The sequence below is a fragment of the Lissotriton vulgaris genome, chromosome 2_1 (assembly GCF_964263255.1).
Source record: "Lissotriton vulgaris chromosome 2_1, aLisVul1.2, whole genome shotgun sequence".
Classification (NCBI taxonomy): domain Eukaryota; kingdom Metazoa; phylum Chordata; class Amphibia; order Caudata; family Salamandridae; genus Lissotriton; species Lissotriton vulgaris.
In genome coordinates, this window is record NC_141687.1 from 289798818 (window position 1) to 289824306 (window position 25489).

General features: G+C 45.1%; 1 protein-coding gene across 1 annotated transcript in view; it reads right to left on the reverse strand.

Annotated features, from left to right (window-relative positions):
• Positions 1 to 22939, reverse strand: part of YPEL2 (yippee like 2) — a 216303-nt gene extending 193364 nt beyond the window's left edge. The window contains exon 1 of the mRNA XM_086954965.1: positions 22754 to 22939. The gene's annotated coding sequence lies outside the window, so the exon portion shown is untranslated. The remainder of the gene's footprint in view (positions 1 to 22753) is intronic.
• Positions 22940 to 25489: the final 2550 nt, after the last annotated feature.

The window sequence follows — 25489 nt, forward strand, 5'->3', positions numbered from 1 at the left end:
ACCTAACTTGTATTTGCTATCTCCCTTCTTCAATAAAGCTTTGACGAGCGTGTTGTGCTACCCATCTAAATTTCCCAGTCAATGGCTGGGTCATTTAGTCCTACATTACAGCATCACAAACATTAACCGACACAAATTATTATGCACAAATATGCTAGAAAAATAGGTAATCAGATGACGCGCCTTCGGTACTTCCTTCAAGTTCATCCTCAATCAGGCAAACATTTTTTTGCCAAATTTTAAGAGTGCAAGTCTTTACCAATAAAAGTTACCCAACTGCACCCCGCTGAGGTAGAGCTTTCTACAGTGCCCTGACTATGCTAACTTAAGGTCTGGCTCCTTATCTGTAAAAAGATAATACATTCAAACGCTCGAGTGCCCTCATGTGATTCATGCGAACCATGAATGCTGTACCTCATTTGTTAAACAAGCATTTTCAATGCAACGGTTTCGCCTTTGAAAAAGTTAGAGCTATTGGCATTGTAAATGACAACATTTTTATTTATGTGTTGGTTTTGAAAATAGATAAATAAATGGCACTGTCATTTACAATGCCAATAGCTTAATCTCTCGCAAATGCCACTCACAAACACACTGACCCACACACATACATACCTACAGAGCCACACGCAGAGCCACACACACACACACACACACACACAGAGCCACACACACACACATACAGAGCCACATACACAGACACACACACAGCTACAGACACACACACACACACACACACACACACACACAGCCACACACACACACACTTCATCCACCCACTAAGTCCATCCACCTAGCCACCACTTAACTCCATCCATCCACTGACTCCATCCACCCAACCACACCTTGTCAGGGGTAGTAAGCACTATATAAATACAGTTACAAAACAATACATAAAACGAAATTGTGCAAGTACAGGACACCTTAATGAATCACAATCACTTGCTCTGCCTTGATCCAGGCGTAAAAGCAACTTAAACAAGATAAAAGCTTTGTAAATGAACCCCATTGTAACCATCGATTTGCCAGTCTCTCCCTTCCTCATTACTCTTACTGCCAACTTTACAATAATGATCCTCAATCTGAAAAGAGAATTATATAATTGAATGGCACAAAACAGACAACTGAACGCTATATAATATTTCACAACAGACACAAGTGAAATAATGGCATGGGAAGATGTTTTTACATTAGTAGCCGCTCCTGAGGTGGTCTTGTTGTTAGCAGCTCCTTCCAGTGGTTCTTTAAGGTCATCTTGGCTACCTGACAAGCCTGAAAAGGACTGGAAATCAAGAGGACTGTGTTGGATTCCCGGTCTACAGTAGAAGTGACCACTGTTTCAAAAATCTTTGCGATGGCAAGTACTTCGGACATTGGCGTTTTCAAGAAATTTGATGTCAGCCAACTTTTTTTAGTAGCGGGTTATGTTTACATGCTTTTGATTCTATGGAACTAGACCCGAGACTCACATCACTGAACTTTGCTGGACCACTTCACCAAACTAGGAGCGTGACTGGCATCCTCATTGCCTCCAAGAGACAAGCGATGCTGAAATGACCCTTACTTTGCCTCATTGCGATCGATGAATGGATCAATGTACAGTCATGTATACACAGCCTATATGATATTGCTGACTACAACATCAAGACACTAGGCCAGCTTAGTACATGTCTGTCTAGGACTCAACTGCAGTTCAACATTAAATATTTCCCATACATCGATCCTCCAAATACACATGTATAAATAGAGACTGGCTCTCTGATGGACATGCACCCTAAGGTGCTCTGACGCCTGCCAGGGAGGCTGCCCTGCTGAGCTCCTGTGCTCGGCCCCCGGCTGAAACTCTGGAGGTATCGAGTAGCACTAACCCCCTTTATGTAATAAGAGTATTTTGTCTAATCCCAAATTGCAGGCGAATTCTCTTAATGCCCGAGTCCATAAAACCCAGGATTAAGGGAAAGTAGGGGAGGGGGAGAGGAGAGCTGGAGCAGGCGAGAGGGAGACAGACGGAAAGAAAAGTTTAGTCTTGAGGGAGTAGCGGGGAACGGTGCAGTGAGGGGCTGCGGGGAGGCAGTATGGGTGCAGGAAAGGTGCTACGGACAGCGATGGCTTAAGGGGGCCACAGGGACAGAAGTGAATCAGAACCAGATAGAAGATGCGGGACCAGGGGAGGCGATGCAGGACATGTGGAGGCGACGCAGTACCAGGGAAAGAGATGCTGCAGGACCAGGAGAGGCGATGCGGAAATGTGACCGAAGGGACAGGAAAAGTGCTCCGGACCACGAGAGATGCTGTGGGGGACCTGAACGCGCCAGTGACTGGAGTGCAGCAGGAAAGGCACGGTGTGGATGAGAGACTTGCTATAGGGAATGTGCAGCGTGAACATTCCTGCAGGAACGTTGGCACTGCGGGGACAAGAAAAGTGCTAGACCACAAAGAGAGATGCTGCAGGAACAGAAGTTGAGCTGTAAATAGGACTGAAATAGTAAAGAAACTGCGGGGACAGTGCTTCATAAATGAGAGAAGTTACGTGGATGCAGCAGGAGAGGCCCTGCCCGGGACATGGAACGCACCAAAAGAACAGGAGAGATGCTACAGGAACGTCATTGCAGCAGTGACAGGATGCAGCATGAGAGGCGCTGCAGGAACAAGAGGGCATCAGGAGAGCTCGTCCACGGGCAGGAGAAGGTCCAGAGAAGAGGTCCCGCATGTGCGGGGGAGAGGGGTGCAGGTCAGAGATCTGGAGCTGGTCTGCAGAGGGATGCTTCTCTGAACCAGCCGGCGCGTGCGATGCAGCAGCACTTGCGAGATACAGGACCCCGGAAAGCGCGGCCAGGGACCCCCCACTCTGCCGTCACCTGTCCATCACATTGCTTTCTACATCGATTTCTGGGCGAGGAAGTGTCTTAGGACGTGTGAACCGGGCACTGGATGAAACGGTAGAGGGGCGCTGCAGAGTGGCGAGGGCAGCGCATGGGAGGAGTTGTTAAAGGGATGGCACTGGGTAAGAGTGTAGGCGTGTGACTGCGACGGGCGGAGGAGGGCGCGTTAGAACAGAGTCAGTACAAGTCTGGAACAGAGCAACAGAAACTTACCTCCGGGAGTCGGCTCGGAGTAGGGAGCGGGTCTGGTCTGCGTCCTCACAGGGAGAGCCGTCCGGCTGGTGTGACGAAGGATGCCGAAGAAAGAAAAAAAAAAACGGCCCACCGCCGCAGGACATGGGCAAAAAGAGAAAAATTCTACGGAACGCCCACGAATCGCCTCGGACAATGGCGGACGCGCCTCTGTTCCAATGGCTAGCCTCCATTTATGGAGCTAGCCAATGGAACAGAGAGGCGGGACAAAGCCCCATACTAGTAAACAAAGGTTTTCGCCTGCGCGAACGATGCTGCGCAGCGGATCGCCAGGCGAAACCTAAAAACAACGGTGAAACACACAAAAGGTTATTTTATATCGTTTTTCCAAAGCAGTTTTCATTGTATTCTTAGGGTATTTCAGGTGGCAAGGGGCTCTTCCTTTTAATCTTTCACTTCTCAACTGTTCTGATGGGGACGAACAAAATAGTTTGTGACAACATGCCTGCGGATTAAGTAAACCTTCCAAAATAGGCCTTGAACAACAGGAAAGGTGAAAATGCAGGGACAAATTCTGTCCTCAAAAAGGGCACTCTAGGGAACATGGTCCGTGAACAGTGTCAAACAAGCATTGGCAAATCCAATAGGCCTTCTCTGACTAATTTTCTACTGCAGCACAGATGCAATGCTGCATGTCTGAAAATTGGAGGGAAACGCTCTATCACACGGCCAGCACAGAACACAAGGAGAAGTGATCAGTTTTCTTAGTAGTTTTTTTTTCTAGTTTTCATTAAAAAAAAGTTTAATTATCTTCTTTCCAAACTGATGTTCGCCGTTTATACCCCACATAAAGGCAGTGCCAAAAAGGCCATGTAGAGCAGAAAGAGCAGTGCAATTTGCATCTTGACAACTGTTAGTGACTTCTGTATGCTTTTTTTCTGCCAGGAATAATCGACGAAGGTGCCAGGACGGGCATAAAACAACCAAAGAGCCCCCAAAGCATTTGTGTCATGCCTGGGGGAAACAGCATTTACCAAGCAGGATCCTTACCATGCAGTCTTTACCACATAAGTAAGTACCGCGCAGGTAAGTATTTGCGCTCGTACCACGCAGGTACGTATTTTTTATATAACATACATCTTTGCAATAAAAAGAATAGTGATTTTAGGGTTTAGCGATGTGTACAAGTAAAGGGAGGTGAAGGTGACTTGGTTCCGAGGTGGGTAGAGGTAAAGGAAGGGGAGGGTAACTTGAGGGGTTTGAGTGGGTAGAGGTTAAGGGATATTACGGTGACTTGGGAGATTCAGGGGTGGGTGCTGGTAAAGGGAGGTGACTGTGACTTGCGGGTTCAATGCTGGGAAGAGGTAAAGGGAGGTGAGGGAGTCTTAAGGGCTCAGGGTTAGACAGGATGAGATGGTGACTTGAGGGTTCAGGAGTGGGTAGAGGCACGGGGAGGTGAGGGTGACTTTAGGTTTGAGGGCTCAAGGGTGGGTAGAGGTAAAGGGAGCGGAGGGTGACATGAGGGTTCAGGGATGGCTAGAGGTAAGGGTGACTTGAGGGCTCATGAATGGGTAGAGGCAAAGGGAAGTGAGGAGGACTTCAATGTTCAAGGGTGGGTAGAAGTTAAAGTAGGTGAGGGTGACTTAATTGGATAGCACGATATTGTACGCCCTGTCATTGTATAGTATATAATTTCATGGTATGGTATGGGTTGTTTTTTATGGTATGTTATGGTGTGGCCTATTATTGAATAGGATGGTATGATGTAGTATAAACTTTAAATCGTACTGTATGGTATGGGCAGCTATTGTGTAGTGTGGTATGGTATTGTACGATTTATTATTGTATAATATAGTATGTTATGGCCAGTTATTGTATAGTATGGTTTAGCGTGATAAGTCATGGCCTGTTATTGCATATTATGGTATGAGTATGGTATTGTGTGTGATTGAGGCATACAAACTATAACCCTGTAAGAGCACACATACGCATGAATTTAGGCACGTTTCAATATCACCAGTTGATACAATTTAAAAATATGTAACTTACATTATCTTTTCCAAGGTAGGTAGGAGGGTGGCATTACACAGAATTCGAACAAAAGCACCCTTAATGAATGCTGCAACATGTAACTTTTTTTAAATTAAATACATTGTGTCGTTATACAGCTCAGAAGACTGAACGGTGTAAGGCTTATTGGAAAGTGACGTTTTGAATAATCTGGAAGGCAATTAAAGAGCGAGGGGAGCTGTAGATCCAAGACATAAAAAAACCAAAACAAAGGAGTATAAAAACCGCAGCTAAATAACGAGACAAAACGGCAAAGAAGTGTGTAAAGAGACTATATAAACAAGCAATACACACTCCAAAAAAAAAGTATTCCAATCAGAGCGCAAGCAGCAGAACACTAATCAGGAAATGAATCAGTACTTGGTTCATGCTCCAGGGAAGAAAACAAAATCACAAACACAAAGTGAAGCCAGAATGCCCAGACACGCAATCATCAATGAAAAGGAAAAAAATAAGAGTGACAATGAAGCCAACCAATGTGAAGTATTAGGTAGACTAAAAATCCGTTTTTTAAAATTAATTTTTTTAAAGAAACAATAAATTGTTAAACAGGTCAGCCACACACTTTATCTCAGGCAACACCTAAATAGAATACAAAATAATGAGCCCACAAAAGGTGAGCAGCCAAAGCAAGGGCATGCCCTCCATGAAAATAGGGACTAAACTATTGGGAAACAAAAAACATGAAATCCTGAGTAGTAAAGTATGGACCATGTGATAATAACGTATGCCCAAGAAGCCCACAACACCAGTGGGCACATTTAATTGTTAGCTGGAAGATATGCAAGAATGCTGGGTTCATGAATGGTGAAATAGTCATGTTTTAGTAACAGTTGGAAGATGGTTGTAGACACAATAGAAACTATAAGAATTTAACAGTCACAGGTTTTCATCTCTTATAGACATGAAATGCAATCATCACGATATTTGTCTGGGGCCACGACAGTCATAGCTAGAGCAATTAATATGTACACTTCAAACATTTATCTACTAGGTGCATTGCCCAAAGCCCAGAGCAGCGGCAAAGGGGCCATGAGGTTCATATGACTGAACCCATTACTGGGCAATTGAAAAATAGCTACGGTGTAGGAATTTAGGATAGGACCATCTTCTGCAGAGGATATTAACGTTTTTTATCATATGGACTTCTACTGAGAGAGATGAGGCAAGAAGGCCCAAAAATACAGATGGCAAGGGAAGATGGATTGCTTGCATAGAACATTACAATTTAGAGACTGGCTGACCTGCCAGACTGGGAACACCTGTAAAGGTATTCAAGAAGAGTCTCATAGTGTAGTAATAGCATAATTGGAAGGATGTGGACAGAGAACAGATAAATCAAAGACTTGATGGTATACAGTCAAACTTCTGGTACAGCAGTCCGACCATAATTTCCAAGTATAATACAAGTAACGGCAGGTCACAGTGGGGTTTGGTGGGTTGAAACACTGAACAGTACCAGTTTCTTAAAAAAGTAAGAACACTTAAGACCTATACATGTAATTTTATAAAATGTTCAAAACTGAAAAACAGAGTTCAGGATGCACACACAAGCAGATTAAACAAGCATTGAAAATGCAATGGGTCTCGCCTTTGATTAAGTTAAAGCTATTTGCTTTGCTAATGGTATTGTATAGCAAAGCAAATGGCTTTAACTTAATGAAAGGCGAGACATATTGCATTTTTAATGTTTGTTTGTATCTCCTACACAGGGCTTTAAGTGAGTCAGGTCCTGCCGGTGCTCAGCGCCGGCAATTCTAAAAAGCAGGTGCTAACAGAGCTCCATTTCGGGCTCTCCATTTTTTCCCTTACTCTTGGGTGGAAAAACAATCTTAGCTTTGTAGCAGTCCCACCCTCCACTACCTTGATGAAATTACAAAGAGACTGTTCTTTCAGTCTCATCACTTCAGAACTGAAGCATTTTCAATATTCTACACAACAAAGCCATACTTGTTGCTTATTTATCTTATGCAACTAACACCCATTGACAAAGCAATAGTCCTGGCTGGTTGCAGGTGTAATGTTACTATTATATATCTGGATGCAATGACAGGAGCATCAAAACACCAGTCGGGCGGCAAGCAATGAAAAACACACATATTTAGCGTAGGTGTTTTTAAGCTACACCCTTAATTGCATCGGCCACGCCCCTTGGAGAGACCTCACAGCTTTTTCATCCCACTTAAAGCCCTGCTCTTACCACAAAGTACATGCTAAAAAAACCTCTGCCCGAGAGCGGACGGAATGTCACATTTAAATTCACATAGGGTCACGTGAATCAACTCGTGAAAATGAGGGGAATTAATCTCCAATGCGGTCATGTGGACATCCTCATGACTTGCTACATGTAGCCGCAACAGACGTAGAATAGTGGTTTAAGGAAGCACTAGGGAGCGTTTATCGTTCCTTTCACCGACACATATGCCACAGATGCATTTGCTGGGGCTTACGGGTGCAGCAGGTACAGTGGACAATGGTTGTAGGTAAAAGAGGTGCGACTAGTGGGACCCAGTTATTGGGCTGGGGTTTACCTGCTGTGGTATTAATTGTAGTGGGTGATGCTTGCAAGCACTCTAGGTGCTATTGGCGCATGCAAGGTACTACAGGTGGAGTCAAGTGGTGCTTGCCGGTGCCTCGGTACTTGGTGTTGCTTGCAAGAGGGACACTGGTGCCTTAGGGGCTCATGGTTGCTCTAAAAGGGGCCTCGGTTGCAGTTATGGGTGTTTACATACACTGCAGGGGCAGTTGGTGCTCACAGATACCCCAGGTGCATCTTTTAGTGCTCACGGGCACTGCAGGTGCAGTTGGTGTTGTTCGCATGCGCCTTGTTCGCAGCTGCGGTTGATTATGCTGAGGAGAAAAGAAGAGAGGGTCCCCGAAAGTAGGCATGAAAGTGTGGAGCAAAAAACACTCAAGAGAGCGAGAGATGAAGAAGAAAGCTGGGTGAGCACAAAGTAAAAAAATATTCAATAGAGAGGAAGCCAGGGAGGAAGCCACTATACAGCAGAGAAGGGTAGAGAGGAAAGAGTAAACACAGACCAAATGAAAGATAATAGAAAGAAAGAGAAACGCAGAGAAGAGATGACAAAGAGAAATATTTGATGAGGCAAGAAGAAATAGAAGAGCTCTGATACCCGATACCTTCGGGTGAAGTTCACGCTACAAAAACAAGGCAGCGTGATAAAGCTTCTGATAAGAAGCTTGGTTGCCATGACAATAGAAAGCTATTGCCACAAGATGGTGGACTGTCCACTGTCCGTACACGCCCATGCTGGTAGGTTTGGACAAATGACGACAACAGCCATCTTTGTCCATCCCTACGCGTGCATGTAAGGCTTCCAGAGAATCGATCGCAAAAGACACTCGCATGGCGATAGTAGCGCATGCGCTGCTATCGCCAGGAGAGACCTAAAAAAGGACTTTGGTTGAGTTTTCCAAAGAATGGTTAGCAGAGGTTAGTGTGACTGGCACAGAAATTGACAATCTGAAATCAACAAGTTGCCAGCAGAGACAATTAACCTTTTCTCCTTTGCAAGGTCAAAATACAGGAGGAATCTTTTATGTAATGAGGAGAGTTTGATTAAACATTTCAAAAGCGATTACCCCTCTGAAGAGAGTATATTGCGACGTACATGTACAGGTGCTTTATAAGAACCAGCCACACCATCATATGGTCTGTGACTGTTTCTGCATTTCATTGAGAACAATTTTCTATGACACTTAAGGGTTCTTTGAAAAAGCTTATTTTCCATTACCATATCTTGTCCCTTATGCTATTTCCTCATAACGGGGTCCATCATATTAAGTGAATTTCTCTCTGGGCACTAAAAAAAGAAGCGAAAAAAAAAAAAAGAGCAACTCACAAAAACACCAGAACAACAATATCGGACGTAGTTCCATTCGTGCAACCTTCATTGGCAGCGTAGCCTTTCCAGGCCGTGCATAGACAAAGATAAACCCTTATCCGGATAAGCCCGCTCTAGTGTTAGCTGATTGGGGAATCTTTATTCAGTCACAGCGGTCTAATTTGCTTAACCCCCGTTTTACTGAATCGCTCAGTCCTGAATTAAAGAAAGAAAAGAAAATACTCTCTATATCAACTGTTCTGAAAAAAATGCTAAAGACCTACTTGTTACAACGTGTGCACCAAAATATCGCAACTACAGCCGATTCCTTCCACATTACTCCACTTAATTGACAGCAGATTCTACGTTTATGGCAGGTCGAGTGCTCGAACGTCTGCCTGGGTATGGAAAACCTTACAAAACGTAGAACAATTAAAACCCCAGTGGCACAAACATACACAGCAGGTGTTTAAAGAACTGGCAAATCTGATTGTTAAATGTTAGGCCTAGGCAGCTGCTACACCCAGGCATGTCCCACGGTCTCCTCTGAGGTCAGGACAGTGTGTGGTGTCCGGCCAAGGATAGCCCTTTAAGGGTCAACAGTCCTCAGCCTAGTGATGCAGCTGCTGTCTCGGATTAACTTCATCATGTCGAGTAATTAATGCAAAGAGAGTATTATGGAAGCTTAAAGAGGTTACAAAAGTCATTCTGTAATTGATCATGTTTAAAAGCCAAGTTGCAGGGTTTGTCGGATACTGTGTGTTGCACCCAATAGATCAGCAGCTGACATTTAACCCGTGGCTGCCAAAAATCTTTCAGCGTTTTAGACATAACACAAGGTGTCTCTCAGGATGCATAAACCCTCACCTATTGAGGTAGCATGCTTCATCTTTGGGCTTGCTGGGCAGGAGCTGCAATAACCAGTGGGCCCCAAAACGGGGATCTTTACAGGACATCTTTTTATGATCTGTAGGCCTGGTGTTGTCCATGGCATAAGACGGTGCCCGTTTAGGAGTTTGTGAAGTAAGCGTAATAGGGAGGGAATGTGATCTAAAATTAGCTTTTAACAGCCCTTTCGCTGGACATTTATTCTCAGATTGTTTGTGCAAATTTTAAGACATAAATGTAAACCTGTCAAGTGAGGTGATGAGCTTACGGCTCTAAAATGAAGCCAACATGTTTCATGACTTATAAGCCTTGAATGAGTCTGTAGCCACTCATCAGAATCTTGAGTTGAATACTCTAACCTACTTCATGGGTTCAAGTGTTATGGAGCCTAACAGCATGCAAATATCTTATATCTAGATCAGTGTTGTTTACTTCTTTATAACAGAGTGCTTGGTACCCGTGTGACCTATATAGGGCAGGGTATGAGGGCCACTTAGAGTATCCTAGAGATGCTTCTCATCAGGCACAGCTTTTGCTAATTGTAGTGAGGTGTGGTGATAGCCTATCCGCTTCCAAGATTCCAGCACAGTGCTTAGAAGTGGGTAGATCCACATACTCTGACCAAAATAGGTCACACAGGTACCAAGAACTGTTACATAAGAGCAAAACTTCTAATCGAAATGTGCATATTACTGATAGCCATACTGGGCTTTGCATCAAAAAACACTGGTCGTTTGAAGAAGATGTAAACCAAGAGAAATGTGTTAAATTCCCCCCCACCCCAAAAAATAACACAGCACTCATTCAATAAGTTTGTCTATGTATAGCAATTCTTTCTGGACGTTTAAGATTCCTGAACAAATCCTATGCCGGGCAGTCCACACTAACGACTGTGCCATTGTGAAAGGCGGTGCCTCGCGCACTGCAGTCTTGTTTGAGAACCAGCCCAAGGGTGAAAGCACCAGCATGCGTATCTTAGTAGCTTTGGCACTGTACTGTTTTTGATTCCTTCTACAAAACAGCACAGCAAATTTGGATGCTGCGCTGCTTTGAGTAGAACATTTGTAAATCTGGGCTTCAGTGCCAAGGATGAACAATAGGTGTGTATGACTGCTTTCTGCACCCCGGAGCACTTGGGTATTACAGAGGTGGCAGCATGACGCTTGAGCAGTGCCTGCTGTAATACAGATCAAGCTGGTGGTACATGTGTGCAAGCAAGATAGCTAGGGGAGGCTGTTCCCTCATTTGCAAGCTATAGGAGGCTGTTCCCTCATTTGCATGCAGGTGTGGCCATACACCAATGAAGAAACACTCTACGGCCGCAATATGTTACAGACACAAGTGCAGAGGCAAAGGAGCTATCGGAGTAAAATGACTGAGCACCACATTGAGGTGGTACATAGACTTCACAATTGCCCATGGCAAACCTTGAAAGAGGTGCTGAGGCAATGAGGCGGTTCCACCGATCCACCCTTCCCCAGTCATCCGCCTGCAAGCGGATGCAGTCACTCAATGCAGCCACCTGCAGAGAGATCTCTGCATTTTCGCTCTCCCCATTCAAATGCAGACCATTTGCCATCTGCACAACAAAAAGATAACCAGCAGCTCCAAACAGCCTGTCTGCCTTTCACTAATGCATGCACTGAGTTCACATCTGCGTTGAGGCCAGTGAATTAATTGTCTTAGGGCACACTGACCTGGTCTGTGTCCAGCGCAACAAAGTTAATGGTGTGCAGTGAAACAGACCAGGGCAGTGTACCCTATCAGTAATATGGTTCATGTTCCTCCTTTCATACCTACCAACAAGACACCCATCGTTGACTACGCACTATTCACTCTTGCTTATTACTGTGAACTACAAGTGATTTTGAAAAATAAATGCCTGGTTAATACGCCTCCATTGTTTCCTCTCTCCTAACGTACCCTTCAAACTCCTTCCCTGTCCTTTAAGCGACTTGAAGTGGCTTTATGGCAGCATAAAGCAGTATGCAAAACAAATAACAAAACTACAGATCACTATGAGGTAACTAGCAAAATTTAGTCAGATGGAAATTGAAGTTTAGTTACTCAGAATACATTCAGATATCAGAAATATGCCCTCTCCATCTAGGTTACACTGACGTACTCATGCGGTGTGGGTTCATGCATGTTGACAAGGTTTTATGAGGGTAAAATCAAAAGATATAGCGAGATATCCAAACGCAAGGTTATTAAAGGAAACTGTAGAGTCGTCGAAGCAGACACCCATCATTTGCAAACAGCACACCTGGCAACAAATTTGCCCTGCAGGATCTAGTACACGGACATACAGGATTTAAGGCCACCAGGAGGGCGTGCAGCAGTCAACCACAAATTCCTTACATTCACAAGCCATGAACGCACCTGCAGACAGTCCAACATAAACAGAGCAGTGACATCACTAAGGAATCAGCCGAGCCTACCTCATTGAGGAAAGATTTCGAAGCAAAGCTTCCCCCTCTGGTGTGCAAGACTGTAAATGAAAAGTCATGTCCTTTAGTCTTGGCAGCAGAAAGTGGGTTCCTCACCGAGGCAGTCCCAGGGGTTAAGTATATCTCCAATGTCCAGTTTGCCTCGCCAGAGTTACAATCTTTCTGCAGAGGACCTGTGCCACCTTTTCAAATCCAGCCCAGATCCACTGCTCATTGCAGTAGGCTCGCGATTGAACATTTAGCCCTAGTCCACCCTCTCTGCAGCAGGCGCACCTTTTGACATGCAGCCTTTGGTCCACCACTCAATGCAGTAGGGCCACATTTCCTCATACAGCCTAGATACGCGGCTCCCTACAGCAGCCTACTCTTTCCACGTCCAGCTGCAGCCCTCAGCACTTTGCAGCAGTTCCACCTTTCTGAATCCGTACCTGTTCCTTTAAGAATGCTCGACTTGCCAGGCCCATCTGTTGTCCACTGCTCTATGCCGCATGCCCACCTTTCTAGAGCCATTTCTTGACTATTGCTCTCTTAGGAGGCCAACCATACACTGTTGTCAATGATCCGCCGTTCCTGGCAAAAGAACCTCCGTTCTAAACTCCGCTTTGTTCTTTTTTTTTTTTTTTTTTTTGTAAAGCGCGCAGCGGCCCCAACGGGGCATCCCGGCGCTGGAAGACTCTGAAAACTAGAGGGACAGGTCGGAGGTACCAAACTAGGAGGAAAAAAGAAGGGTTTTAAGGGATTTACGAAATACTGGTTCTGTCTGGCATGTGCGAAGAGCTAACGGAAGCTTATTCCAGTGCTTGGTAGCACAGACCTCAAAGGTTTTTCCACCAGCACAGGAACGCTTAAATCGGGGAGTTTCAAGGAAAAATAAGGAGTTGGAGCGTAGTGCCCTGGATTTGGTATAAGGGCGAAGAGTATTTTTCAGATGGGCCGACCCATTGCCTTTAGATGCACGAAATGCCAGCGTCATTGCTTTAAATACGCATCTTTTCGCAATGGGCAGCCAATGCAGTTTACGGAGGTGAGGGGAGATATGGTGTCTGGCAGGAATTCTCTCCACCAGCCGGGCAGCGGCGTTTTGAACCGTCTGCAATTTGTAACAAAGGCCAGCTGTGATACCAAGATAAAGGGCATTGGCATAATCAAGATGGGATATGATTAATGCCTGGATCACAGTCTTGCGGCATTCCTCCGGCAGATAGTTAATAAGCCGTTTGATTGTTCTGATTTTGGCAAAGCATGAGGCTGCGACTGTTTGTACCTGGGTATCGAAGCTGAGTTGGGTATCCCAGCGTACTCCTAGGTTTTTCACCGAGTTTTTAGGCGTGGGGGCCTGGCACAAGTCTTCGGGCTCAGTACAATTGATGTAGTGTCACTGTACACTTCCATACCACACAATGAAGGTCTTGAAGCGTTTGAATGGAATCTTTTGAGAGATGATCAATGTGAAGCTAATAAAATCTTTCTAACTGAACTCATGCACTTTGCGCTATATCATAGCTACTTTGAATGGGATGACAAGTTCTACAACCAATGTAATGGAACCTCAATGGGTTTCGGGGGGGCCCCCTCGTATGCCAACCTGTACATGTCTAAATTTGAACATGAGAACATATTGAACAATACGAATTGGACTGATCACTTAGTAATATTCAAGAGATATATAGATGATTTATTTTTAATTTGGAAAGGTGACAAAGAGCAACTGTTGACTAACATCATGGAAATAAATCAACTAAACCCAAGGATTAAGTTCACACATACTGTTCAAAAAGAAACCATCTCTTTCCTGGATGTACAGATAACCATCACCAATCAAAAACTGCACACTCAAGTGTATAAAAAACCCACTGATCGGAATTCCAGCTTGCTGTACCAAAGCTTTCATCCTGAAACACTTAAAAAACATTTACCTACGTCCCAATTCATTCGTCTCAAAAGAATCACCTCGGACCCTCACAGATTGGAAGAAACCCTGAATGATCAACTACAACAATATCAAAAACGTGGATATCCCAAAGATGTCCTTGAGGAATCCATCAAAAAGGTAACGAACATCACAAGAGATCAACTGTTAACATCTCATCCTCCATCAAAGGAAAACAAAACAGTATGTGTGTTAAAATACTCAACTACATCTACACAAATTAAGAGAATAATCAACCACCATTGGAACTTGATCAGAACGGAACCTGACCTAACCAACCTCTACAGTGAACAGCTGACGTTCGCTTTCAAAAGATCTAGAAATCTTAAAGAGACACTTAGTGCCAGAAAAGTAATGAAAACGTCATCTAAAGGCATGCTCAAATGCCTTAATTGCATACATTGCAATAATATAATACCTGGCAATACTTTCATGCATCCAACCAGAGGCCACAAAATTGACTTACAATATACTGGAACCTGCGACACTAAAAATGTGATCTATGCCATCAAATGCCCATGTGGCAAAATTTATGTTGGTCAGACGGAAAGGAAGATCAAGACGAGAATATCAGAGCACAAAAGTAATATTCGGACAAAAAATATGAAATCAGCAGTAGCAACACACTGGCTGGAAAACAATCACCAAATTACTCAATTAAAATTTACCATATTAGAGATACTCCCGCAACGTCCAGACATTGATCCAACGAAACAACGACTTCAAGCAGAATTTTACTGGATCAAGAAACTTAAATCCCTCCAACCAGCAGGGATCAATGATCGAATCGAATTTGCATGTTTCCTGTAACCTTAGACACTTCTATCGGCTGATGAGTGATCCCAGACTCCTCCACGGATGACATCTAGGACAATTCAGAATTTGATACTCCTATTTTGCATTATACTATCTGTGTTTCCATTTTTATGTACTTCAGCTTTGTGAGTGAGCTCTGTTTTATTTTAATTTTTTTATCACGATTGCTTATGTTTGTATGCCGCCAACCATGGATTTTTCATGTTTTGTTGTTATTTCACCCAGTTTTTCACTCGTAATCCACATGTGCAATGTATTCCATTCACTACACCCTTAGCTTGAGATACGTGCGCTGATCGTATATTGCACTCTCGTACTCACCTTTGTTTATTTTCCTGAGTCACATCACATGACCCCAGTGGGCCAATCACAACTCACTTAACCGCGACGCTACTACGCGCGTCTTAAGATCGCGTATTACCGCTAATGAATATTTTTTAGCTTTCGGTAACATTTCCTGTGGTGCACCACATCATTTATATTGCCATTTGCATTAGTTTCGGCTTCGTTTCCCGCCGTATGCAACTATTTTTCGTAACCATATCACGTGACCCCCTGACATCCCTATATTGCTCTTTCCCATTGGTCCTTTCCTTATCGGACCGGTTCCGCGTTCGGAACACTGAGACGACCACTCGCTACTGTTGCGGTAAGCCTCCCTACCTTGTTTGCAGTCTGCCTCCCGGTCAGGCTCGCACTCCTTCCTCCTCGCGTTTACATTTCTTTGCCGAATACCCCTGTCTTTCAGTACTTTACCCGCTCACACCATGCACTCGATTAATGCAGCACAATGTTTCACGCTGTCAGTTTCTTTTCTTGTTCACAATTGTTCTATGAAGTACGTTATGTTTTGCGTTTTGATGTATATTGCAGCGTTCAGGCTTGATAATGTGCAATTAGCCACAGGCACAATCACAGCAATGTTTTATATGTTTGGTCACTATGACCCCATGGTTCTTTTGCCTGAAAGTGATGGTCTTGTATGTTTTTCATTTATAGGCCCCTGACGAAGGGTTACCTCTCGTTAACCCGAAATGCATTGGGCAAGCATCAAGTAATGCGAGGATTTATGTTGAATACATTACATGAATAATACCTGATGGATTTTCCCTCTATTGGAATGAAATAAATTCGCAATGAAGCATTCAAACAAGTTTGTTTTGGCAGTTTGATTTTAAGCCTTTGAAGAAACCCCCCAGTTTCATGTGAAAATGCGCGCCTTGCAGTGATTTCTACATCACATTTTGTTCACATGATTTAAGGCACTTCCCGGCAGAGTGCGACAAGGAAACGCGCCTAAAACTAATTGAATTGGTAAAATTCTGTGAGTGCACGGAGATATCATAACCTACAAGTCTTCGGGCCACCACAGGCTGGCATCCAAGGGAGAAGGAGAGTTGAAAAACAGAATCTCCGTTTTTCCTGCGTTGAGACGGAGGGAATTAGCATCCATCCAGTTGGAAATGTCTCGTAGGCAGGATTTCAGCGGGTCGAAAGCAGATGCAGAAGGGGTATCGAACGTGAAAAGTAGCTGGATGTCATCAGCATAAGATGTAGATTTGATCCCAGTCTGGGAGATCAGCTTAGCCAAAGGGGTGAAATAAACATTAAACAAAAGCGGGCTAAGGGAAGAACCCTGTGGGACTCCCCATTTAAGTGGCCTGGCAGAGGAAGTGAAGGGAGGGGTAAAGACTTGCTGGGTGCGATTAGACAGGTACGATGCCAGCCACTTCAGAACAGAGCCGCCTAGACCTAAGTCCTCCAGCCTTCTCAGCAAGATCTTATGAGAGACGGTGTCAAATGCTGCTGAAAGATCCAGCAGCACTAACACCGCCCTCGATCCTCGGTCGAGTGTCCATCTCACAGAGTCGGCCATTTCAATGAGGGCCGACTCCGTGCTATGGCCCGACCTGAAGCCATGCTGGGAAACATCGAGGAGCCCATTTGATTCGATGAAACTAGCCAATTGGGAATGAACCAGCTTTTCCAAGACCTTGGCTGGGGCAGGCAGGAGGGAAATGGGCCTGTAATTACAGGGAAGATCAGGATCTAAATTGGGTTTCTTCAGAATGGGGACTAGGGTGGCATGCTTCCATTTGGTGGGGAAGCATCCTGTACGGAGTGAGTCATTCCAAATGTGGTTTAAATAGGGGTTAAGTAGAGGTGCCAGTTTTTTGTATTCCTTGGCTGGCCAAGGGTCGTTAGGGGAGCCTGATTTACATTTAAGGAGCTCGATCATAGAATCTGCTTCCGATATTACCGCGAATTCAGTCAGAGAGAGTGGCGATGGTATGCGAGGAGTAGATCGCTCGTCGTCTCCTTCTGTATTAGAAGGGGGAAAGGATGTTTGGATGTTTTCAATTTTGTCCTCAAAAAATTGAGAAAGCTTGTTGCATAATGCCTGTGAGGCGGGCTGGGATCTGGTCAAAGCAGCTGGGTCTGTGATGGATCTAACAATGTTGAAGATCTCCCTGGCTCCATTGCTGGCGAGTTTTATTCTAGAGGCCAGGAAGTCCCGTTTGTGCTCCTCTATCATTCTCCGATAGTCTTTGAGGGCAGTTTTATAGAGGACTTTACTGTCCGGAGAGTAGTTCTGTCTCCAGCGGCGTTCAAGAGATTTACAGAAGGTCTTTTTCTGCCGAAGTTCATTGGAGTACCAGGGGGCAGAAGGTGCCGTCCTGTAAGATTGGACGGGTTTTATGGGGGCCAGTGCGTCTAAGGCCTGACTTATCCATGTGTCTAGTTCGTTAATAGCTTGGTCAGGGTCGGTTGACAAGCAGGGTTGGGAGTTGTTGAGATGTTTCTGGAGCGCATCCAAAGTGATGCGACTCCAGTTTCTTCCTGAAGATTTAGGCGTGATAAAAGATCGGCAGGGGCGGGGAATATCAATCTCAAAGGAAATAAAAAAATGGTCGGACCAGATGACCGGGATGGGGGGGGCCACCCGGATGGAAGAGAGGTTGGAGCAGATTAAGTCCAGTGTGTGACCCGCATTATGCGTGGGCAAAGTTATTAATTGGACTAGGTTACAGGCCGCTAGCATGGAGATAAATTGACTACTGTGCGGACATGATTCATTGTCGACATGGAGGTTGAAGTCTCCTAATGCGGTAAAGTTGGTTTGGTGCACTACTGGTTGCAACAGGTTACTTTTTACACGTGCTATCTTGACTGTCCTTTCACTGCATTAGGACCGCCTTTTCGCGTTTAGTTCTACTCAACCAACCACTCTTTGCAGCTGGCCTACCTCTAACTACTGCAGGAGTGGCCTAGCCCGTACTGCAGTAGGAACCTTGCAGATCTAGTCAATAGTTGAGGCCCTGAGTGGCCGACATTGACTAGATCTGCAAGGTTTAGGCGAGAGTGAGAGCTAGACCAGGCCTGCAGTAGGGAGCGCTAGGCCAGCTGTAAAGAGTCCACACCTGTCCCCGTGGCACAGCACGTTACTTCAGGTCGACCTTTCCATGTACTGCTCTCAGCTCCAGCTCGCAGCAGCAGCTTGCCCCCCTCAAAGGATGACTAAGGGCAGCCCCCTCTCCTTCACTTGTGCATTTCGGATCGTCACTCATATGATGCGAAACAGATTACCAATAAATGTACAATTCAGCTGGCAATGCTGCTGCAGTACGTGCACCAGGACACAGCCGGGCACCACGATGCCAGCCGCACACAGTGCGGCCACCTGTCTCTTTAAGATTAACCCTGCCCCACAGAATGAGCGATGTCAAAAAACAAATACTGTATTCTTCAGGACGTGGCCAGGGCTTCATGAAAGTTCATTAAATGCGCTGCGTTAGGAAGCTACATAAGAGTAAATATGAGGAGCTGGGCTGGAATGTGATGGGCAGCTGGAATTGCACTTTAAAACTCTAGAAAATTCTGCAATCCATGGCAGTGGTGATGACGGCGTTTAAATCTAAAGTGGGGGGTGGAGGAGATATTATTTATATTTGTTGCTCCACTGCTCCCATTATCCCCATAAACTGGACAATCGTGCCCCCAAGAGTTCATCCTCTTGGGACATACCCGACATTTTCAAGTAAAGACAGACACCGCCCCTCGACCCCCATAGCAATTGTATAGGCTACAGCCTCAGCCCCTTCCTCCTCATAGCAACATATTTGCTTTCATTCACACGCACGATTAATTCTCAGTGTCATCCTTTCCCTAAGGCCTCAAATTCATTGGGCATATTCACTGATCTCCTGTCATTCGTAAAACAGGCATGGTCTACCCAGAGTTCCTAAATAGTGGGAAACGCCCAATTGTTCTTATGAGAGCCCTAAACTTCCTTATAGTTCTTAACTATGAATATTTAAATTCAAACGGAAGACTAGGTTAACATGTAGTCCGGAGAAAACGGTGCCCTCCTCAACATTTCGGGTAGATCAGAGCCAATGGAATGCTCACGAGGTGCCTAGAATCAACTCAGTCCCAATCGACCACGCCAGCATATTGTACATAGTTCATTCCCCAAGAAAGAATAACTGAGGTACACACGCCATATGCCCATCTTTTCAAGTAACACCTCCTCTTGTATAATTACACTAGTTCAGATCCCCACTGATGAGCCCACATCCCCACCTTCTGCCCCCAGTGTAAATGCCCTCCATTTCCCAGTTCGTGTACTGTGACCTACTCCTCATCTCTCCTTGCTTTCAAAACCAAGTTCCTATCTGATCCCTTATTTTGCACTCCATTACTGTGCAGCTTTCGTCAATTAAGGCCGACTGGGTTAATGCCACATAAGAAGCCTACACACATTATCTGCCTGACCCAACGATATCTAGAAACAGTGGACTCCGCTTAATAGTCAATCAAAACATTGGCTTGATATGTCTGCCACATCGGACACATAGGCACACTTCCCTCAGGTCATCGACAGTGATCAGATGGCCATACGAGAACAGCACCTGCTCTGCACATCTGACCCTCGGAGGAAACTCAAGATTTAGCAATATGGCGGCTGCTGTGGTACTCGGACCTCCTAGCAACCACCCAGCAGTCTCCAACCAAAAGTCACAGACTCTATAATCTATATACACAACAAACTGAAAAAAACAGTCCATGTACAGCAGCAAATCCACAACCGTTTGCAGAGGAATGCATGCCGACAGTCACACACTGCTCCAGCAGTGAAGGGCATGTTCCTTTTCCACAATATTATCATATGAGTTCCAAGGCCTTCGCGGCATACAAATGTAAAATGTACAATCGGGTTGGGAATACGAATGTAAAATGTACAATCGGGCTGTACTGTCGTTATGCAGTCAAACCTAACTACCACATTCATGCAGCACCTAGAACTATAACCAGCAGCATGTGCATTTCACTAACTCCAATTACAAGTTAGTAGTTGGCCGCATGTCCCACGCCCACCGGTCCTAGCCCTGCCTCCACATGTCCCATGCATAACTAGCTCCAGCATCCCCATGCCAGCCCTAACCTCCGCTGAGCTCTTGCATGTTACTTTTAGTTCAGGGCCGATGCAAGTCACGTTTAGCACTGAATCCCATCTCCAACTCCCTACACCCCCCATCCCCCCAAACACAAACACTCAGTTGAAACACAATGCCAGCCAAGGCTAGTTCGACTCTCCTTCCCTTTTCGGGCACCCATGCAATCCAGGTTTATGAGCTGCCTTTACCAACAGAGCCCAAACGTGAAGTCCTTGCACTCACCCCAATAGGCAGGGGCCAGTTAAGTGTCATCATTTGCAAGGCCCTTAATTAACCCCACCTCAGGATCCATGCATTCTAACCTTTGCTCTGCCCTAAAGAGCCATCGTGCATTAATGCTTGTCAATACAATGAAGCAGAAATGTAGGCCAGCCCTACCACCAGCCATGTATGTCAGGCCCAGCTCGTCTCCCCTCCATCACGTGGAGACATTTATTGCGCAAGTAAGGCAGCGCCCACTCCGATCATGAACAATGCATGTCGGCTGCTGTGGTACTCGGACCTCCCAGCAATCACCAACCTAAAGTTCCAGACTGCATATTCACAACAAACTGAAAAAACAGCCCATGAACAGAAACAAAGCCACCACCTTCTGAAGCTTAATGCATGCAGCAGTCACACATTCGGCCCCAGGTGATAGGCATGTTTCTTTTCCACAGAAATATCATACCAGATCCAAGACCTTCACGGTATCCACAAGGGAGCGCCCACTTCCATCAGGAACCATGCATGCTCTCCTTAGGCGCCACTCCTCCCATGAGGTTGGTGCTAGACCCTGTTACCACCCTGCTGTCCATCCCAACCCCTGCCACCAAACCTATAAATCCATACAAAACCTGTACCTGATTGACTGCTCTGCAGCCTTACTACGATTTACACATAAATATTGTAATTACTTGCACAGTGCATTGTGACCGGGGTTCCTCAGTGCTAGAATAGGTTCTGTATGCCAGCCTTAGTCATTAATCTCCCCCAGGATCCAGACATGCTAGTCTCAACCGCAACCTACTCGACAAAGAATGCATACCCGGACTAGACCCTCAGCCATCCATCATGGTCAAAGTGTGCCAAGCCTATGTTACGTTTTACCCAGGACCACATTTAGACACTGACGTCCTACAGGATGCATGCATGCTACCGGACCCCCAAAGAACAGACCACGCCCATCATGACACCAAGATATATGTATGAAAATCTTGGTCCCTAACCACATGTATATCGGCCCCTGGTCACTCCGCCTACAACATACGCATGCTTACTCTTGTCCTGTCGTCTTCCTGCATAGGAAGCATGTATGCCTGATGTGGAAATTGGTTTACGACCTCTCTCGGGTCCTCTTACATGCCAGCCACAGTCTTCGTGACAGATATTGCGGATGTAGGGTCTACATTCAAAACATCAGGACCAATCCATATCTACCTTAGATCACACCTTTCCTCCCATTTTCCACCTGCCAGATCGAGAGACTGTCCCGAATGAAACCAGGCATGTAGACCTAATGACTGGTCCACTCAACACGCCGCTCCCATGCATGCTTGTCCATCTACCTCTGCTAGCCGCAGTCCAACCATAACACTCGTTTATACCCACGGACTAATGCATAGCTGACCCTGCGCTACAACTCAACCCTCCTCCCACACACCATACCTGCATAGCAGTCACCCTCCTTAGTTCCACATCATTTAACCAGAATACATTTTTAGTGCGCAGGTTTTTGTAATGCAAGTACAATACTCGACATGCCCGCCCGAAGACACGCACCACACAAACAAACACACACAAAACGGCACTCAAAGAAAAGCCTACACTTTTGAAACATACACCCCGAACAGAAACATACCAAAGAAAACATTGCGTATACCCTCTCCCCAATGGAAAAGGACAAAAACACAGACTACTTCTAAGTAAACAACACAAAGCCTTAAAAAGCAACACAAATCCCGCAAAAACGTAGACAATGCACAAGAGTTAGCACACCCTACCGAAAATACTTTCCAAAAGAAAACCACCGCATACTCCCACATAAAGGAACGAACACTGACTACTCAAGTACCATATACCCCAAAACACATAGTCTCCTCCAAAGTCTCCCATATCCGTACAGAAGCACATAACCCGTATATCCTCTAAAATAATACACTCTGCAATTCTGCCTCGATTATCTCCCCCCCCCCCCAACCCCCTCCTTCCACCCAAAGCAGACACAGCTGCAGTTCCTTACCGGCCACAGGCTGCAGCCGCACTAACGACAACAGCAGGGCGTCCAGCCCCCGCAGGCTCTGCAAGGGGACACCGGGGCAGCTAGTGGAGGGGGCAGGCGAGCCGTCCCATGGACAGAGTCTATGCTCTCTTTAAAGGCACAGATACCACAACTGCGTCTCACCTCGCCACTCGTGTTGCCAGGTCTGAAATCCAAAACAAGCACACTCCCCCTTGAAAAGTAGCCCAAAACAAGCGCACGCCCTACCAAAAGAAAATACAAAACAAGCCCTGCCCACAAAAATCACGAACCGGCTTAAATGAGGATAGAGAACAGTAAAGTCTGATTAAAAAGAAATGTCATGATGTCTTGCCAATATACCAAAACGCCTCTTGAAAGTGTATTTAGAAAGCTTTAAAAGCGCAAACATTATCGATCCTTCGCAAATGTAATGCGAGGGACTGAAAGCAAAGACTCCAGGCAGCCCAAAATGTGCCAGTTAATGAGACTTCTGGAGTAACTGTCTAGAGCCTGCAAGTTCTGTGCTACCTTTTCGTTATATTGTGCAATTATTCTGGTTTGGCATTAGTATGGTTCTTATTTGTGATCAACGTAAGCTAATTCATCCACATACTTCTGAAAGTAAGTACTAGACTCAACATATTGTTCTGATAGAGTCTCTTTATTATAAGTTATCCGAGGGTGGTCAACATCTTAGTGAGCGATTAGAGTTCCGTTTCTATTCTTTAACTTTTATTTAGCTAGGAAGCCCGGGGATGCAATACTAGTGATTCTACTCCCCGTCACATATGCCCTGAACGATGATTGCCCATGAGTATATACAGCCCGCTTCTTATTGGTGAGAACAGCCGATGCTGTCACTCACAGCTGGTCTTCGGGGTACCGGGCTGTAAGAGAAGCCTCAAAACAAGAGTCGAGGGGGGGCTAAGCAATCACCTCTGTCCTCACCCAAAAACATATCTAGCGGATTGGGTAAAAAAATAAAATATAACCAGCTCTCTTTAGACAAGATACCATTGGCACCCACACCTTTACACTTAATATATCATGCGCACATAACAGTGCTGGTCTGTCAGTGACATCTCGCCTAACCTATAGCTGCGAAACGTTGGGTAGCAACATTACTTTAATTGGCCACCGTACCACTTGGCCTTCGCCCATCTCTTTTTGAGCCAATGGATTTCCTTCGAAGGGAATGGGGCGGAAGAAAGTCGGTGTATGTATTTGCAAGCGCGCGATTGAGTTTGGTTGCCGGGCGCCAGACAACAGCTGTGAAGGGGAAGACCAATTGCAGCTGAGCCCTACTGACCAATGAATAGAGAGTCCACGAAGCCAGCATGGGAGTTCTGCGGAGAAGGATGACATGTAAACAAACTGAAGCTTCGTCTTAAAGGGACAGCGCGATGAAATCGAACCGAAAGGATTACCGTGTATCTTCTGGCCTAGTCAACATGATGACGCATCTCGCTTTAACGCGATTATAGTGATGTCATTCCAGTTAGGGTATTTATATTGCGAGGCTACGGCCCGCTAAGGCAAACTGTTTAATAAATAGGAATTCACAGGCGTATCGTTCATACCTGTAAACCCACTGGCACGTGAATGTGATCAACAGCCGAGTAACTATTAATAGTTAAAAACAAAATGAAACTGTAAAGATCCAACACATCCTCTCTAACCAATCCCTATTCATCTTGTATCCTGAAAAGTAACTACAAATAACCACATGTTTCCACTAATGTAAATTAAATAATAGGTTCAGGTGGATCCAGAATAATCTCATAAGCATGTAGTATGGTACTCCTGATTTTATTACAAGACTGGAGGCTCCTATTATGCTGTCCTTTCTTGCCTTTATTAAATAGCAGTCCCACATACATGCCTACATTTTAGAGCAGGCAAGTGGGAGAATTTAAAAAACATAGTAGGGAGAATGTATTTTTACTATGACATTGGAACGGAGGGTCTATTGGTATGTATTGTGACAGACAATCAGCATTTCATTTTTGGCAGTGTAGTAACATAGTGCAAACGAAAACCGAGTTCTAAACTCTGGCAAACAAAAACAGAGTTCTAACCTTTTTTATTTGTGCTACATAAAACTGCCCATAATAAAATGTCAAGGCCCTTCACATGCTCTAATCTCCCCGTCCAAGAATTAACAGACAAAGCGTTAACCTTTGATGTCAGAGATAATGCTTTACGGGGAGATTGGATCCCACATGACAGGTATTAAGATTTTATTTCTGGCAGTTTTACAAAACTCCAAATCAGGTTTTATGCCTACTGGAATTTGGAGCCGGGAGACTAGCCTTGAAATCGGTAGTCTCCCGCCTGAATTGGGAGGGTTGGCATGTATGCTGCCATACAAAATAAGGAATGATTCTGAGAACACTGGGGCATATTTCCAAGGGCACTATCGCCGCGTTAGCGGGATTTTTTCCAGCTAAAGCGGCGCAAAAACTATCGCCTAATTAGCAAGCTGTCGCTAACTACTGTTAGCAACAGTTTCCATACGATAGCACAAAAAAAGATCGCCATGCACTGAAGCGATAAATATCGCTAATGATATGCGAGGTAGGCGTATCCTCGCTAAATTTCACTAAAAAAGTCGCTAACACACTATCGCACTATTAGCAACTATCACCTGGACTTGCTTAGAGACAAAAAAAATCCTGCTAAGGCCCCTTAGCTGGAGATAGATAAGAACTGCTAAAACCAGTTCTAAAAATGAAA